The sequence below is a fragment of the Sarcophilus harrisii genome, chromosome 3 (genome assembly GCF_902635505.1).
Source record: "Sarcophilus harrisii chromosome 3, mSarHar1.11, whole genome shotgun sequence".
NCBI classification, from domain to species: domain Eukaryota; kingdom Metazoa; phylum Chordata; class Mammalia; order Dasyuromorphia; family Dasyuridae; genus Sarcophilus; species Sarcophilus harrisii.
Window position 1 is genome coordinate 247,773,904 of NC_045428.1, and position 17,454 is coordinate 247,791,357.

Here is a 17,454-nt window from a genome sequence, read left to right on the forward strand (position 1 = left end):
TCTTCCATTCATATACCATAATTTATTCAGCCATTCTCCAATTGATGGGCATCCACTCAGTTTCCAGTTTCTTGCCACTACAAAAAGGGCTGCCACAACATTTTTTACACATGTGGGTCCCTTTCCCTCTTTTAAGATCTCTTTGGGCTATAAGCCCAGTAGTAGCACTGCTGGATCAAAGGGTATGCACAGTTTGATAACTTTTTGAGCATAGTTCCAAATCATTCTCCAGAATGGTTGGATCCATTCACAGTTCCACTAACAATGTATCAGTGTCCCAATTTTCCTACATCCCCTCTAATATTCATCCTTGTCTTTTCCTGTCATCTTAGCCAATCTGACAGGTGTGTAGTACAATCTCAGAGATGTCTTAATTTGCATGTCTCTGATCAATAGTGATTTGGAGTACCATTTCATGTGGCTACAAATAGTTTCAGTTTCTTCATCTGAAAATTGTCTGCTCATATCCTTTGACTATCAATTGGAGAATGGCTTGAACTATTGTAATCTGAGTCAGTTCTTTATATATTTTAGAAATGAGGCCTTTATCAGATCTTTTGGATCTAAAAATGTTTTCCCAGTTTATTGCTTCCCTTCTAATCTTGTCTGCATTAGTTTTGTTTGTACAAAAACTTTTTAACTTAATATAATCAAAATTATCTATTTTATGATCAGTAATGATCTCTAGTTCTTTAGTTACAAATTCCTCCTCCACAAATCTGAGAGGTAAACTATTCTTTGTTCTTATAATTTATTTATAATCTTAATCTTTATGTCTAGATCATGACCCCATTTCAACCTTATCTTGGTATACGGTGTCCTTAAGTTTCTTAATCTATCAAACGAGGGTGTAAAATCAGATGGACTAAAGTTCTTTCTAGTTCCACATCTATGCTCTTCTCAGTCTTCACTCCCTCCCTCTCTTCAGGAAGCTGTTGATTATTGAGAGAATTGTGCAAATAGATAAAACTATGTAGGCATCAAGGGACAAGTGCTTCAGAAAATGCCAGGATCTCAGAGAGTGAGAAAGGAATTGATATATCTAGCAGGAATCAGCAATTTTATCAGAAAGATTGAACAGAGGGACTAGGGTAGAATGAGACTCCATGATGAATCTATTCCTGTTGTTTCCCAAGGAATGAGGGAGCTATGTGGAGAAGCAGTTGGAGATCCCTGCAACTGAACAAAAAAGACCTTGGATTCAGAGTCCATGCCATGGAGTGTGAGGTGGCAACTTATAAGTCCAGAATTCTGGGCTCTTCATCTGCAGATCAATTCCTTTGGAAGTGTTAGCTGAATATTAGTTGGACTGATAGCAGGGCTTAGTTTTTCCTATACATTTCTATACACTTCCTCTATATTACTGCCTGTATATCTTGCTAGCTGCCCAGTTACTGTACCCTCTGCTCAGAGACTAGTCCCTAGAGAATTTAACTCTTTCATACCAAGATCACTTATCTTCACACTCTGCTGTCTGATTGGCAAGTGCCTCATTGGTTCATTATCTCCAAGCAACTCTAGCCAAGCTTTACTTTATTCCCCATTCATCTTCTTGTCAACCTCTATGCTGAAATGTGCATCCCTCTCCTAACTCCTTATCCATATTTGAAATATAATCAGATGAGTCCTGCTACTGATCCTGACAGGGTGTGATATCTATTTTCTTATACCTGTAATATAATATAATTATCCTATGTAATGTAATGTAATTATCCTATCCAAAATACTCATCAACATTGTCATATCCCCCATTAGAATATAAAATCTTTGAGGGAAGGGACTGTCCTCACTTTTATGTTTTTATGCCTAACTCTTAATAAATATGCTTTCATTCATTCTGTGCATTGCATGGATCTAGGAAAAGCTGATACATAACTATTTGATAGATTTTTATTCTGCATTGCCACATTGTTATGCTGTGCACAACACTATATAGGGCATCTAGGTGGTGAAGTGGATAGAAATTCACTCATCTTCCTGAGTTCAAACCTGGCCTCAGATACTTATTAGTTGTGTGATGCTGGTTAAATAACCCTATTTTCCTTAGTTTCCTCATCTGTAAAATACACTGAAGAAGGAAATGGCAAACCACTCCAGTATCTTTGCCAAGAAAACCCCAAATGGGGTCACAAAGAGTCAGACAGGACTGAAGAATACCACATCACTATATATAGTTAAGCAAGTTCTCTTTGCTTTTTTGGGAAAGTAATTCCATTAAGTCAAAATCTTGTAACTACAATTCAGTAAAATATACCTCTTCAGGTAAGAGACATTATTTTGTAAATTGATTAAGTCCTGAGATAGTTTGGATAGGTTTTCATTAACTACATATCTCCTACTTTGCTAGAATGGTGAAGAGAGATATGAGAAGTAGTTTGGGCACAGATGGTATTTCATTTTCTAAGAACCATAGAGAGCTTGGCATTTCCCCAGTACTTCTTCTCAGAGGGACAGAGGGAGTAGATTTATGCTCTCATAATTACCAGGGTGAATGTAGGACTCCCAGCATTTGATCCTTCCTGTTCAGTAGGATTATAGTCTTAGCTAGCCTCACCATAGTTCATTAGTGGCAGACCCAGAATAAAAGCCCAATTCTTCTGACCCCCCCATCTAGTCATTTTCTATGGCTAGTAGGAAGGGAAGCAATCTTTTATTGGGGGACAAGGAGACAGTGAAAAGAACAGAGCCATGAAGTAAATTGAGGGTGCTAGATTTGGTTTCCTTAATAACAATTTCATTACTTATATAAGAATGAGTCTGACACAAATGACTCTTATGAATTTCAAGTCATTTGTTTAGAATGGAGAGAATAAATAAAGAGAGAATTAAGTTGGATTTTTCTACATCACATTTTTGAAATATTGCTATAGCACATTATGTCATGAAGTAATTATGTCTATGTCTACAAAATGGCAAAGAGTTGGGGTGTGTATGTGTGTATATATGTGTGGTATGTGTGAAAGACCAGTCATTTGCAATGTTTGATCCAATTCTGTTTTTGTTTTTGTTTTTTTTTTAATTTAAAAAATTTTATGTTGAAAAGCAGGTGGTATAACAGAATCCTGGATTTGGAGTCAGAGTATTTAAGCATGAAGTGTGACTCAACTAAGTAAATATAAGTACCACTCCACTCTGCTAATTGCTACTTGTGTGACCTTGGATAAGTCCTTATTCAAGTCAGAGACAAGTGGCAGTGTAGTGGATAGAGTATTAAAGTACTCTACTGAAAACCTGAGTTCAAATGTGGCATTGGAAATGTATTGTGTGAGTTTGGTCAAATCATTTAATCTCTTTTTGCTTCTGTTTTCTTAATTGTAAAATGAAGATAATAATACCATGTATCTCACAAGGTTGTTGTGAGGATCAAGTGAGAAAATATTTGTTTAAAAAAAAAAGAATCTAGCACAGTACTTGGCACATAGTAGACACTTTATAAATGTTTTATTCTCTTCCTTCCACTTTTAACTCCTGTGAAGCTCAGTTTTGTCATTTGTAAAACAAATAAAAATTACCTCTAAGGTCCTTTCCAACTATAAATCTAAAATCCTATTAAAGCAGTTGTTGTCATTATAAGGACAAGATATTTCTTTTTTTAAAAAAAATTTATTAAAGCTTTTTATTTACAAAACATATGCATGGATAATTTTTCAACATTGACTCTTGCAAAACCTTCTATTCCAAATTATCCCCTCCTTTCCCCATCTCCTCCCCTAGATGGGGGGTAGTCTAATACATGCCAAATATGTTAAAATATATGTTAAATCCAATATATGTATACATATTTATACAGTTATCTTGCTGCACAAGAAAAATCAGAAGGGAAAAGAAGGGGGAAAAAAACTGAGAAAGAAAACAAAATAAATGCAAGCAAACAACAACAGAAAGAGTAAAAATGCTATGTTATGGTCCACACTCAGTTCCCATGGTCCTCTCTCTGGGTGTAGATGGCTCTCTTGATCACTGAAAATTGGAATTGGTTTAAGTTATCTCATTGTTGAAGAGAGCCATGAAGGACAAAATATTTCTTCCCATTAATTTCAGCTGCAGTTCAGCCCCAACTGGTGGTGATTTATCTTCAACAGTTAGTGCCCCTTTCCCAAATTATCTTGTATTTAACTACTTTATATTCAATAATAATAGCTAGAATTTAAAATTTTGTAAAGAACTTTACAATATTATCTTTTTAATATAAACAACTCTGTAGGGCAAAAGCTATTATTATCCCATTTTACAGATGAGGAAATTGAGGCAAAGATTAAGCAGCTTGACCAAGGTCACACAAAAAAATACTATCTCTGGTTTGTACACACACAGTTCCCCGATAACAAGATCAGTTGCTTTCTATTCCTCATGGCCTCTAGCTACCTTTGAAAATATTAATTTATCCTATCAACAACCTTGTGAAGTAGATGCAGCTATTACCTCCATTTCATAGACGAGAAAACTAAGGTAGATAGAAGCTAAGGGACTTGCCTGGGATCACATAGCTAAATATGTCTGAGGTTGTATTTGAACTCAGGTATTTCTGATTGCAGATCCAATACTGTTTTATTTTTATATATACTTGTTATCTCCTCCATTGGAATATAAGTGCCTCACAAGAAGAAATTCTGTCATTCTATGTACTTGTAATCCCAGCAGCTATTACATTCCTATTGATTAATTTGCATTGTTCAAATAACTCAGATAAATCAGTATTGAAATAACAGTTGGGATAGTTTTCTCTTCCTCTTCTCTTTCTGAACTGAGTTATATGTAAAGCAGAGAATATGTATATTCCCTATATATAATGTATCCAATTTCTCTGGAATTGTTGCTATTGTAGCTCTTTTTCCTTCTTGATTCTTTATACAGTGTTCTAAGGTAATCAAAGTATGTATTCTAATAATAAACTTTAGCTATAAATTGGCAACATCTTTCTCATTAATAAGACAATTAACTATAAGACTATCAGTTTACTAAATATAAAGATATAATTCACCCCAAAATTGTAGTTGAATCCATGAACGTTCATGAAAGCAATGACAGGCAGAAAGACAAAAAGAGACAGAGAGAGACAAAGACACAGAGACAGAGACAAAAATAAACAGAGACACACAATACTACACACTCAGCCAAAGACAGAGCAGAGTTCTCAGGTGCACGGGCCAGTGGGGGAAAGGAAGTTGGTGATATACCTGGAAATTGAAGGAGAATAGATAAGACAGTGAAAAACTTTTATAAACATTATCATGAACACTCAGGAAATAGATTACCTGGGAGGAGGGAATATTCAGCAGCATCAAATACTGAAAAGAGGCCCTGAAGTAGGAGGGCTGATTGGAGCAGGCAGTTAAAAAATCATAGATATCCTTGGAAAGAATAGTTTCTATTTAATGGTGGGGTCAGAAGTTAGACTGAAAGGGGCTAAGAATTAAGTTCAAAGTAAGAGTATAGGACAACAGATTGAAGGGATAACAGTTCAATGAAGTTTGTTTTTTGATTTTAGTGAAGGGGGAGATCTGGATTATATTTACAGGTAAGGGGAAAGAGCCAATGAATAGAGATTAAAAATTAGGGAGAAAGAAAATGATGAACATGAATGAAAATTTCCCTAGGAGATAGGAATAATAGGATTAAGAAAACAAATAGAAGAATTAGCCCCCCAAAAGAAAAGTGACTTCTTCCTCTGAAATTGGAGTAAATGAGGACAGTTGGGGACAAAGATGAAAATATATTTTGAGTATATTTATTGGGTAGAACCAGCTGGAAGAGGTAGCTTTCAAAGGAATAACTTTATTTTTTCACTAAAATAGGCAATGTCTTCGATGAAAAGGAATAGAGAATTTATGTAGATTGCTTGAAAATCTGTGAAACACACACACAAACACAAATGGGTTCTTGATACTTCATCTAATAGGATTTTTCTTGTTCATTCCAGCCTCCATTCATAATAGCAGGTTTGGAGTTCCTAGAGTTAGACCTTTACCACATGGTTATATTCAAACTCTCTCAGGATTTTAGAAGTAATCCTTCCTATTAGAGGTAAATTATCTGATACCAGGAGTGGTAAATGTGAACGTTTTGGGAAAGCAATTGATTTTAAATATTGTATACAAATAACATAATAGAGATTCAGTTCATGGTGGAGCAATCATGATAAGCAGCCATGACAAAACAATCCTTTAGATTACAAAGGAATGCTATTTATTATGTGAATTGACATACAGGAATTAGGAAGGAAACAATAATTTTAACAATTAAAAGGGAAAGACTAGTTCCCTAGTGAAACTCACAATTAACCAAAATGAAAGACCCATTAAAAGGAATAGTCATGAGGTCATTGGCTACAGGCTATATCTACAGAGTTTAGCAGACTAAAGGGGATTAGTAGGGGAAAAGGGATTACATTTACTTTTTACTTGTAAATTTACCTGTAGGCTAACCCTTTTAGGGATTTAGCACCCTAAAAATTAGCTGTATCAAAGAGAAAGACACCAAGAGGCAGGATGCCAAGGTAGAATCACCCTAAAAGGGATTTAGTGAAGATTTATACACCTTGAGTGGATTTTTTATAGGGGAAATATAACCTCAGAGATGTGACAGCATAACTTGACTTTCTGATTAGATAAGTAAAGGGGGTGTTTCGGAAGTCTCAAATGGGGTGAAACTGTAATAAAAGTCCACTTGAACAAAAGGCTAATTTAAGGTAGAGATAACCCCATCCTCATCTTTTCTCCTTGCCTCAGGGAGTATTATAATCCTATCAGTGCTTCAGGCTTTCTCTGCTAATGCCCACCTACCTACCCAGGACCTTATCACTAAAATGTAATATAGTAGTATAATATATACAAATATATATATTATATATACAGATATATAATATATATATATATACTAATACACAAATGAATAAAAAAAACGCATACAGTCAATAAATATTTGTTAAGTGCCTTTTATCTAATGGAGGAAAACAAGAAGGGGAGGTGGGGAGAAGTACTTGTTTTAGGGGTGTGGTGAAGTCCAAAAGTGTACAGTCATGTGGAAATGCAGATATGGCTGAACTAGGTGTTCTTTTTTTTTTTTTTTTAAAGACATTTTTTATTAAGACCTTATTTATTTTTTATTATTTATTTAAGACATTTATTATTATTATTTATTATTTTTATTTAAATTATATAAATAATTTTCTTTTTTTTAAAATTATAGCTTTTAATATACAAAACATATGCATGGGTAATTTTTCAACATTGATCCTTGCAAAAACTTCTGTTTAAACTTTTCCCCTCCTTCCCTCCACCCCCTCCCCTAGATGGCAGGTAGTCCCATACATGTTAAATAAGTATGTGTTAAATACAATATATGTATACATATTTATACAGTTATTTCGTTGCACAGGAAGCTCGGATTTAGAAAGAAGATAAAAATAACCTGAGAGGAAAAAACAAAAATGCAAGCAAACAATAACAGAAAGAGTGGAAATGTTATGTTTTGGTCCATACTCATTTTCCAGTGTTCTTTTGCTGGGTATAGCTGGTTCTGTTCATTATAGATCAATTGGAACTGATTTGGTTCATCTCATTGTTGAAGAGAGCCACATCCATCAGAATTCATCATCATGTAGTATTGTTGTTGAAGTGTATAATGATCTCCTGGTTATGCTCATTTCACTTAGCATCATGAACTAGGTGTTCTTAAACAGAAGTTTTGGGAGAAAGTTTACCTTTCCCCCTTTACCTCCAGTCTGAGGGGCAGAGGGTCTTGTTGAGCTCTGAGTTCCAATATACCAATATACACATATACAATAATATGCCAATATACAATATCCAAGCCTTCCCATACCCTGCCACCAGTGTTCTTAACACTATAGTGAAATGTGGATGGATACACACACTTTTAAGAACTTGTCAGGAAAATACACAAGGAAAAAACAATGTGGTTTAGACTAACTTCCAACTTTAGGCTATAGTCAGTATAATTGACCCATTCAGGAGCTTTTGCACCATACTAAACTGTTTTTCTCATCACTTTTTGATTGACCTCCATCACTCTTGGGGAAATCCTCTTTTCTACTCAAGTATAGCTTTTACAAATTCTTTCAATTAGCCATAATCCTTTAAAAGTCATTTAGGAAGTCTTAATGTGAATATCAGTTTTCTTTAAGCCAGGGAAGCTCAGATCAGCTCAGAGATGACCCAGACAGTTAGTTATTCCTTCATCCAGATGCTGCACTGACCAATCAGAATAGAGTAACCTAACTGGGTCACCAAAGCAGCTGTGTAGCCCCCTCTGCTTTCTTTTCTTTTTGGAGTCAGAGGTGGTAGCAGGGAAGCAACTAGTCTTTATGAAAAACAGCTGATTCTTTTAATCTTCAGGGTTTCAACAAAGCAGTCTTGTAGCTCCCCTGTTGGGTCTTCAATTGTCTCAGATTCTTGTTCTTCACTACTCTTATTGCCACTTTCTGCTGTTGTTTTGAGCTTAATTGAGTATTCTGCTGCTCAGTGTCTCATCTTTCACTTAAAAAAAATCACAGTTCTTAAATTTTCCTCTTCAAAGTGTTAGTCCTTTAAAAAATCTATCTCCAAATGTTCATGTGACTTCTCATTAATTTTTTAAAAAAAAACTTTAGTTATAAAACATGTAAATACAAATGAGCTGAAGTATCCACCATGCTTAAAGCTCTGGAGTTCTCAATACCGTATAACATCTCTTTGGAGTCCTTGACACACAGTTTATTTATACTAACAATTCTCTTTGTGATTATTTAGTTGATTAGTCACATCTGATTCTTTTTGACTTCATTTGAGGTTTTCTTGGCAAAGATAGAGTGGTTTACATTTCCTTCTCCAGTTCATTTTACTGCTGAGGAAACTGAGGCAAATAGGGTTAAGTGCCTTGCCCAGGATTACAGCTAGTACGCATCTGAGGCCAGGCTTGAACTCAGGAAGATCAATCTTCTTGACTCCAGGTCCCACACTATATCCATTGGATTACCTAGCTGTTCCCACATTTCCCTAGGTTTTAGTAAATAAAATATCTTTTTCTATCTCTTTATAACATTAAACAGTTTCCATAAAATTGAGGTATCCTTCCACCTTATTGACAAAAAAATCCAAGCCCTTAAATCAACAAATCATTTTTCTCCAAAACTGTACAAATGAAGAAAGCTATTTCTTCATATACATATATTAACTGTGTATATATTAAAACAAAGCTTTTAAAAAGTATTAGATGCCAAAATGTTCAGTGGCAATATTCCACATCATTTCACAAGGTAAATCTCGTCCTTAACACAAAAACACTTTCCCTGCCTTTTTCATCATTAATTAGTACTTATGGAAAGGATTTCAAAGAGGCAGGAAACAAGGAAGAATTCATGTAGCAAACTAAATTCTCTTTAGAGAAGAGGTTTTAGAATAAATGCTGTGAGGAATACAGTAGAGACCTAATCAGCTCTTAGTAAAAGGATTGGTATGCAGCAGTGAGGCTTCAAATGAAATTACATAACATATGTTTGCATTGTATTGAGCACAGTTGTGTGACTTACTTCAATGACATTTAGCAATATTTGCAGTGAAAGTGGAGGTGGGAATAATCTAGGCTTGGGACATGAAAAGTGGTATCTGATAATAAGATGGAGATTGGGGCACAAGATTAAAGGACAGAGGACAGTGTAAAGTGTGACTAGTTAATTGTAATCACATTTTAAGAAAGGGGAAGTGAAGTTAGAGGAGAGATCACAGGGATCAATTTTTTTTTTTTGGTGAGGCAATCAGGATTAAGTGACTTGCCCAGGGTCACACAGCTAATAAATATTATGTGTCTAAAATGACATCTGAACTGGGATTATCCTGACTCCAAGACTGGTGCTCTATCCATTGTACTATCTAGCTATTTCAAGATATAAAAGATCCAGAGTTCAATCCCCTCTTTATGGATGAAGAAACTGAGGCACAATGACTTGTGCAGTCACACATTGTATCAGAATTTGAACACAGATCTTCTGACTCCAAATACAGTTTCCTATATAGCATACTACACTACCTACTTGGAAAAGAAGGGAAGAATAGAACTAGTGGAGATTGCAATGAAGAAAGCAAATATAAATGTAGTAGGAATAAGACAAAAGTAGGGATAGAAATATATGAAGTTGTGATCAGAGGGGAATTTTAGAGTTCTGAATAATGGAAGGAGAATATTCCTTTGATAAGATCAAACCTCTATGAGGCTGTGGTAGAATGAAGGTGTAGATCGTGGGAAATGAGGAAGCTAATAAATTAGGAATGAAAGATATCTGAAAGGCTGTCAACATGCACGTTAAAGTTTCCAATTATAAGATCAGGGACTAGAGTGGACAAAAAGTGAGTCAGGTTCTGCACTCCTTGAGGAAAAACAAATGACTTCAGGGCTAGTAAATCTAGATAGGTTTATATTTCTAAATAGAATGAGCATCTGTGGAGAGGAAGGTTGCTGAAGGATGGTGGCAGAAAGTTTTGAAATCCCAACTAAAATCCTACCCTCCTTCCCTTGTTGTTGCTATTTAGTTGTTTCAGTCATGTGTGACTCTTTGTGACTCTATCTGGGATTTTCTTGGCAAAGACACTGGAGTGGGGAGGAGGAAGGGAAAGAAAATTTAGGAAACATTATGTCACATAAATAGAATGCACAAGTAGACATTTATAAAAGAAGGACACATGATGGAGCAGTCACTACATCAAGAAAAGGAGAACTTGAAATATGATATTTTAGAAAGCAAAGGATGCATGATCTCATGGTCAAGAATAACTTACCTAACAAGGTTGAGTATAAGGGGGAAATTAAATAGAGAACTTCCAAACATTCCTGATAAAAAAAGACCAGAGTTGTAGAGAAATTTCAAAGTTCACAGACTGAAGAGAAGCATAAAAAAGTAAACATGAATGAACCTTGATAAAAGACTAAACAAGGATAAACTGCTTATATTCAAATATGGGAAGATGATACCAGTATTCCTACTGAACTCTATAATCATCAGAGTCCATAGAAGAAATCTAATTAGACAAAAAGTTAGGAGTGTTTCTATTATGTCTTTATATTAAGAAAAGAATGGAAAAAGAGGGAGAAAGGAATACACTGGGTGAGGAGGAGGAAGGGAAAGTGTTGGGAATATTATCTCACATAAGTAGAATGCACAGGTAGACATCTATAAAACAAGGAGGATGGGGTGGGAGAGTGGTTGACACTTGACCCTCATTCTTGTTTGAACTGGTCAAAAGAAGGAAGAAAATACATTTCACTCAAAAGGGAAATAGGAAGAAAGGGTAAAAATGAAGATGGGGAATTAGAAGGAGGGTAGATTAAGGGAGGGATCAGTCCCACATATTTTGTTGTGTTTTTTTTTAACAGAGATGTATAAAAATAATAATATTGTGCTGAACTCTTAGCAGAGTAATGATTAATTAGGATTCCAGAGGACTAATGATGAAACATGTTACCCTCCTTCTGATAGAGAGGTGAAGGACTCAAAATTTTATATATATATATATATATTTTTTAGGACATGACAAATGTGGAAATTTGTTTTGATTGATTATACATGTTTTTACTAACTTTGTTCAATTATTAGTTGGGGATGGGGGTTGAAAAGAAGGATAAGAAGACAGATACTGAGCACTTAAAACAAATAAAATATAAATGAATGAATGAACGAATACATAGATATATAAATAGAATGATACTGAACAGCAGGTAAATTTGCATTGGCTACAGAAACAGTCACATTGAGAGCTTCCTATAGAATAAATAGAAGGAAATAAAAATTTTGGGAATAAGATTTTAGTGTCTAGATGTGTGAAGAGAGCAGTTCATCTAAACTTCTAAAAGGGAATAATTTGAGGGAGGAGAGAAAGAGAGAGAACCTCTGTTTCCTTATATTTCCTGTGAACTTTGGAAGGTTGGAGGGCTGGACTTGTAGGCACACTTGAAATATCACTAGGACTGTGGCTGGCTGCAGAGTCTCATCAACTGCCACTGATAAACCAGACATTGTAACAACACCATACTTAGGGGTATGAAGGTTCTCCTGAAAGTTCTATGAATGAGGAATTCAGACATCTAGCATCTGTAAGTTACCTTGCTATTTCACTTCCCTTTGGACTCTGTGTGTATTTGTGGGAGAATATGACACATACTTTGGAGAAAATGTTTATGACAATTGAATAACAATGCATGTTATTGCTATACAACCTTAGTAAATTCCCTTCTCTAAAAGTTTGAATTAAGTCTGAGTGAAAATTTGATAACTGATAATTATGAGGAGGGAAAATATATCAGTAGGGGCTAATAAATTATAGCCTTAGAAAACAACTCTCTCCATCACAATTCCTGGTCCATCTCTAGAAGGGGAAACATTATAGTTGCCCTCTGGTGATCTAAACAATCAGTGCAAGTAGGGGTTGAATGAACAACTTTGGAGCCAATTGCAATAAGATGGTAAGACTGTGACAGAAAAGCCGCTGATAGAAATTGCAGTTTGTTAATAATAGAACATGGGTGATATAGGGTACTGTGTGTGTGTGTGTGTGTGTGTGTGTGTGTGTGAGCTCACGCAGAGCAGGATAACTACCATCAAAGAACTAAGACTGACATGGATGGGGATGAAGAAGTGGGGATAAACTGTACAGGATAAACTGAGTGAAGATTCTTTCATAAGTATGTGGCTTCAACCTGAGTCCTAATTATTACTTGAGACTTTGCAGTAATAAGTTGTTATAGCTAAAAAGCTGAAGGCCTTTGATTGTCTTGAATGAACATTCCCTTTCTGTTTTCCATCACCTCTTAATTAGCATTTAAGTACTTCTTTTATTTTATTTTTATGGTTTTTTTTTTTTTTTTTTTTTTTTTTGCTGAGACAATTGGGGTTAAGTGACTTGTCCAGGGTCACAAAGCTAGGAAGTATTAAGTGTCTGAAGTCAGATTTGAACTCAGGTCCTCCAGACTTCAGGGCTGGTGCTCTATCTACTGTACCACCTAGCTGCCCCTTTAAGTACTTCTTTTTTAAATTTTATTTTTATTTACAAAACATATGCATGGGCAATTTTTTCAGCACTGACCCTTGTAAAACTTTCTGTTCCAAATTTTTCCCTCCTTCCCCCCACTCATCCTCTCTTAGGTGGCAGGTAGTCCAATACATGATAAATGTGTTAAAATATATGTTAAATTCAATATCTATGTACATATTTATATAGTTATCTTGCTGTACAAGAAAAATCAGATCTAGAAAAAAAAAAAAAAAAACCTGAGAAGGAAATATAATTCAAGCAAACATCAACAGAAAGCGTGAAAATGCTTGCTATGTTGTGTTCCACACTCAGTTCCCACAGGCCTCTCTCTGGGTGTAGATGGCTTTCTTCATCAGTAAACACTTGGAACTGGTTTGAATCATCTCGTTGAAGAAAGCCATCAGAACTGAAAGTACTTCTTTTAAAGGCAGTTTTTCTTTTCTACATTTAGAGTATAGACCTGGATTTCCCCTGACAATGAGAGAAAAGATCAAAGGGGGAGGGGGAGGGACTTCTGTTCTACTTAATCTTGTGATTTGCAGTTTGTGCTTTGCACTTCTTTACTGATAAACACCTTGTCAGATGGGAGTTGCCCTTTTTGCTTTTCTTTGAAAGTCTCTGATAGTTTTTGTGGCTGCTATTGTCCCACACAGTTTGAGGGCTTGTTCCAGGATAGTTCCTGTTCGTGAGAGGTCTCTCCAGACTGAATCCTTGGGAAGAAGCCCTCTGGATAGTTCTCCAGTGATTCTTAGACTTGGTTCAGGAATTCCCGCTCCAGTTGGATAAAACACTCAGAGAAAGCAAAAACTGAAGTAGGCTAGCAAAGATAGACAATTAATTCTGCCCAGGAGATAAGTCAGCTGAGAAAAGTTTGAAGTCAATCAGATGAGTTGTGCACAACCCAAGTAAGTGGGAAACTAGTAAGAGAGGGAAAGAAAAGAGGATGGGATACTGTGAATCTTAAGAAAGACCTATTTCCCTGCATAAGATCAGATGAGTAATCCATACTTTTCCTTTGCAAAGAATTAGTGAGCTGTCTGGGTGATTGGGACTGGGAGAATTTACGTGGTTAAATCTATAAAAGAGTCCCATTTCCCTCTGCAATTGGGAAAATTCTAAGTGGTTTAAGTCTATAAGGCTTCTTTTATTTTCTTTGTTAAGGTGAGTCCTCCATTAAAGAGGATAAGAAATTGTGAACCTTGGGAAAGAAAGAATCTAGCTGGATCTAAAAAAAAAAAAAAAAAAATCTATCTAGTGTCTCAGGAAGTTGGCTTTTTAGGAAGAATTGGGATGAAGTACCAAAATGCATAGGAAATACTATTGTTTTGTTTGGACAAATACCCTGCTCACTAGGAAGAATTGCTCCACTGCTTTAAGATAAGTTAGTGGAATAACATTGGAACAAATTACCTAATTATGGATTGGCAGTGACTATTGATTCTGATAAAGGAATTATAAGAAATAATGGGGAGGGATTGTAAATTGGCAATTCCATATACTTGGGAATATGCCCTCATCAGGGAAAGTGGAAAGAATGAATAATATTCATAAGAAACAGGTTACTAAACTGATGTTAGAGACTAAATTGCATTGGACCAAATGTTTGTCTATTGTTAAAGAATTAGACCTGTTCCCAGAAATGGGACTTTCCCCATATAAGATTCGTTTATTTCATTTGGAAGGAAAAAAGGGAAAGACCCTCTTTTGAAACAAAGGATAAATTTTTAAGAAATAATATACTGACAGTGCCCTCATCCCTCTTAGTTCTTAGGAAGCGAGGATTGCTGACCCAGACAACACCTTTGGAGTTTGCAGTTCCAGGAGACTAAATGCTTACTAAATCCTGGAAGGAGCAGAGTGGGCAGAACCTTAGCAGATCTTACAGATGACTAAGACTACAGTTTAGGGGCTGAGAACAGCAGGATTAAAGGACCTGTGGAGGAATCTCAAGAATAGACTGTTAAGGACAATTTATAATCTCTAAAATTGACTGCAATTAGGAATGTTTTGATTGGAAAGGAGATTAATTGTGCTTAAAGGAATTTTATATTTCCAGAAAAGTGTATAGGGACTCCTCTATTGGAGAAAGTTGAATTAACATTTTTTAGGATGAAGACATTATTAATGTTAATTCTGATAGGATTCTTTAATGTGAAACTGGAATATTCTATATTTTATGTGAGCTTTAAATGGTTGTTTTGAGTCATTTTAAAGCTGGTCCCATTGTTTAGGGAGATTCTGAGAACAGTGCTTTATATCTTTGTCCCTTTGACATGGTTAATACCTGAACATATTTTGATATAGATTGGTTATTGAGCATCTTAAAGTAAAATGATTTGTGTAATGTTGAATTTAAAACCCATCTAATTAAATATGAAGATAAGCTGTGAACTTTCTAGGATGAATCTCTTACTGTTATAAGATTATAGTCAATACTTTTTTAGGATATATGATCCTTGAGAGCTAAATTCACCTGAAGCTTGGATTAATGAGATTTGCTATTTGAGAGAAAATCTCTTGGGAGTGTAGCTGATATTATTTGAAATTTTGAATTTAGGTATGATTGTTTGATGAATCACCTAGCCAGTTATTCACCATCTGAAAAGAATATGTCACAAGCTACTCAGAGGAATATGATCCTGAATTGTTACAGGTAGAGGTTAGTATTTGGGCTAGACTTGGGAGGACAACCTTAGCCTCCGTTTAAGATGGGATCCTTCTGACTCAGTTTCCCAGTGACAATTCTTTTGAATAAGAACCACTTGATTATTCTTCAGTCTGGCTATATGGTTCCTGATAAGGATGGACCCCAGTAGAGAAAAAGGACAAACCAGGTCCAGAGGGATTGGAGACTGAGAAAAAAAATGGCTGAGAAATGTATCAAGAATGGTGAGAAGTCTTCATAGTTAATAAGTAAAAAGGAAGGATTGTATGGCATAAACTGAGTATAGATTCATAAAGATGTTGTTTCAACCTATGCCCTAATTATAACTTGAGATTTTGCAATAACAAATTAAGTTATAGCTAAAAAGCTGCAGGTGTTTGAGTAACGTGAATAAACATTCCCCTCTTGTTTCCTACCACCTCTTAATTAGCATTTAAATACTTCTTTTAAAAGCAATTTGTTCTTTTGCTTCTGGGATGGATTTCTGTTTTTAAAATATAAGCCTGGACTTCTCCAGAAATGGGAGAAAAGGTCAAAGGAGGAGGGGGGCTTCTGTTCCATTTACTCTTGTGTTTTGCAGTTTGTGCTCTGTTCTTTACTGACAAACACCTTGTCAGATGGGAGTTGCCCTTTCTTGTGAGATCATAATAAATCCCTTTTTGCTTTTCTTATACAGAGTCTGTTTTTGTAGTCCCTACTATCCCACACAATAGGAAGAGAAGGGAGTTGCCTAGGAAGTAATGACAGAAGCACAATGACCCTGTGTAGAGGAGAGGTTGTTAGCCATAGAACAGTAGGTTGTCACTTCCTTCCCAGAAGCAGATGTAGTAGTTCCTCAGGACTCATTTGATCTCATTATTATATTGTGAGCCAGAGGTTTTGTAGAGTTTTGGAGTTGAGGATGAGGTTGGGAGGGTATGGGGTGGGTTTTTCTGAGTTTGTGCTCATGGGGAGAGGTGGGAATGGAAAGCTGAATTCAGAATTCATTTAATTAGTTATTCAATAAACATTTATTGAGTACTAAAAGATGTCAAACAGGCAGTTACATCTGCGATATTCCTGAGTGCAGCTCCAGGCAAAATTAAAAATAGTTGGAAAATATTAGACAAAATAAATAAAAAATATAATATAATATAGTGTAATATGTCACCCAGGCCCCCTTCACTACCTGAAAGCCAGGCAGATTACATTTCATCCTTTTGTCAGGGTTCTTCTGGACCCTTAAGGGAACTGAGGGTAGCCTTTCTGAAAATGGCTCCAGTCTCCATTAATAATGCTCTCATCCAAGAGTGTGGGGGAATGGGGTGGATGGGAGGTTCCCTCCTCTCCAGTTCCACTAACATTAACAATCAGATTAGCTTTTACAAGAAAATAGTTACTTCAAAGAATAATCACAAATATACACAGGAGGCATATTTCCCTGCCCCTTTTGTACCACCTCAGTCTGGGGAGGGAAAAGGATTAGACTCATGGTTCAGCTTAGTTCCCATAGAGCACAGCCCCGTTTCCAAATCCAAGCCTTCCTTATGCTAGAGTCCCAGAAATTCTGGCTACTCAGGTCTTCCATGCTGAGTTGGCTGGTTGCACTATCCTGCCTGCAATCTTGGCACCCAGGTCATCATGAATCCAACTTCTGTGGATCTCCAGGACCTGAAAGGGAGGAAGAGAAACAACACAGAACATAAACACCTCCATATCCATTTCTTAGAGGGAAAAGAGGGACATCCTTCTTTCTTGAGAGTTCAATTCATCTACATTCATGCTACAGAT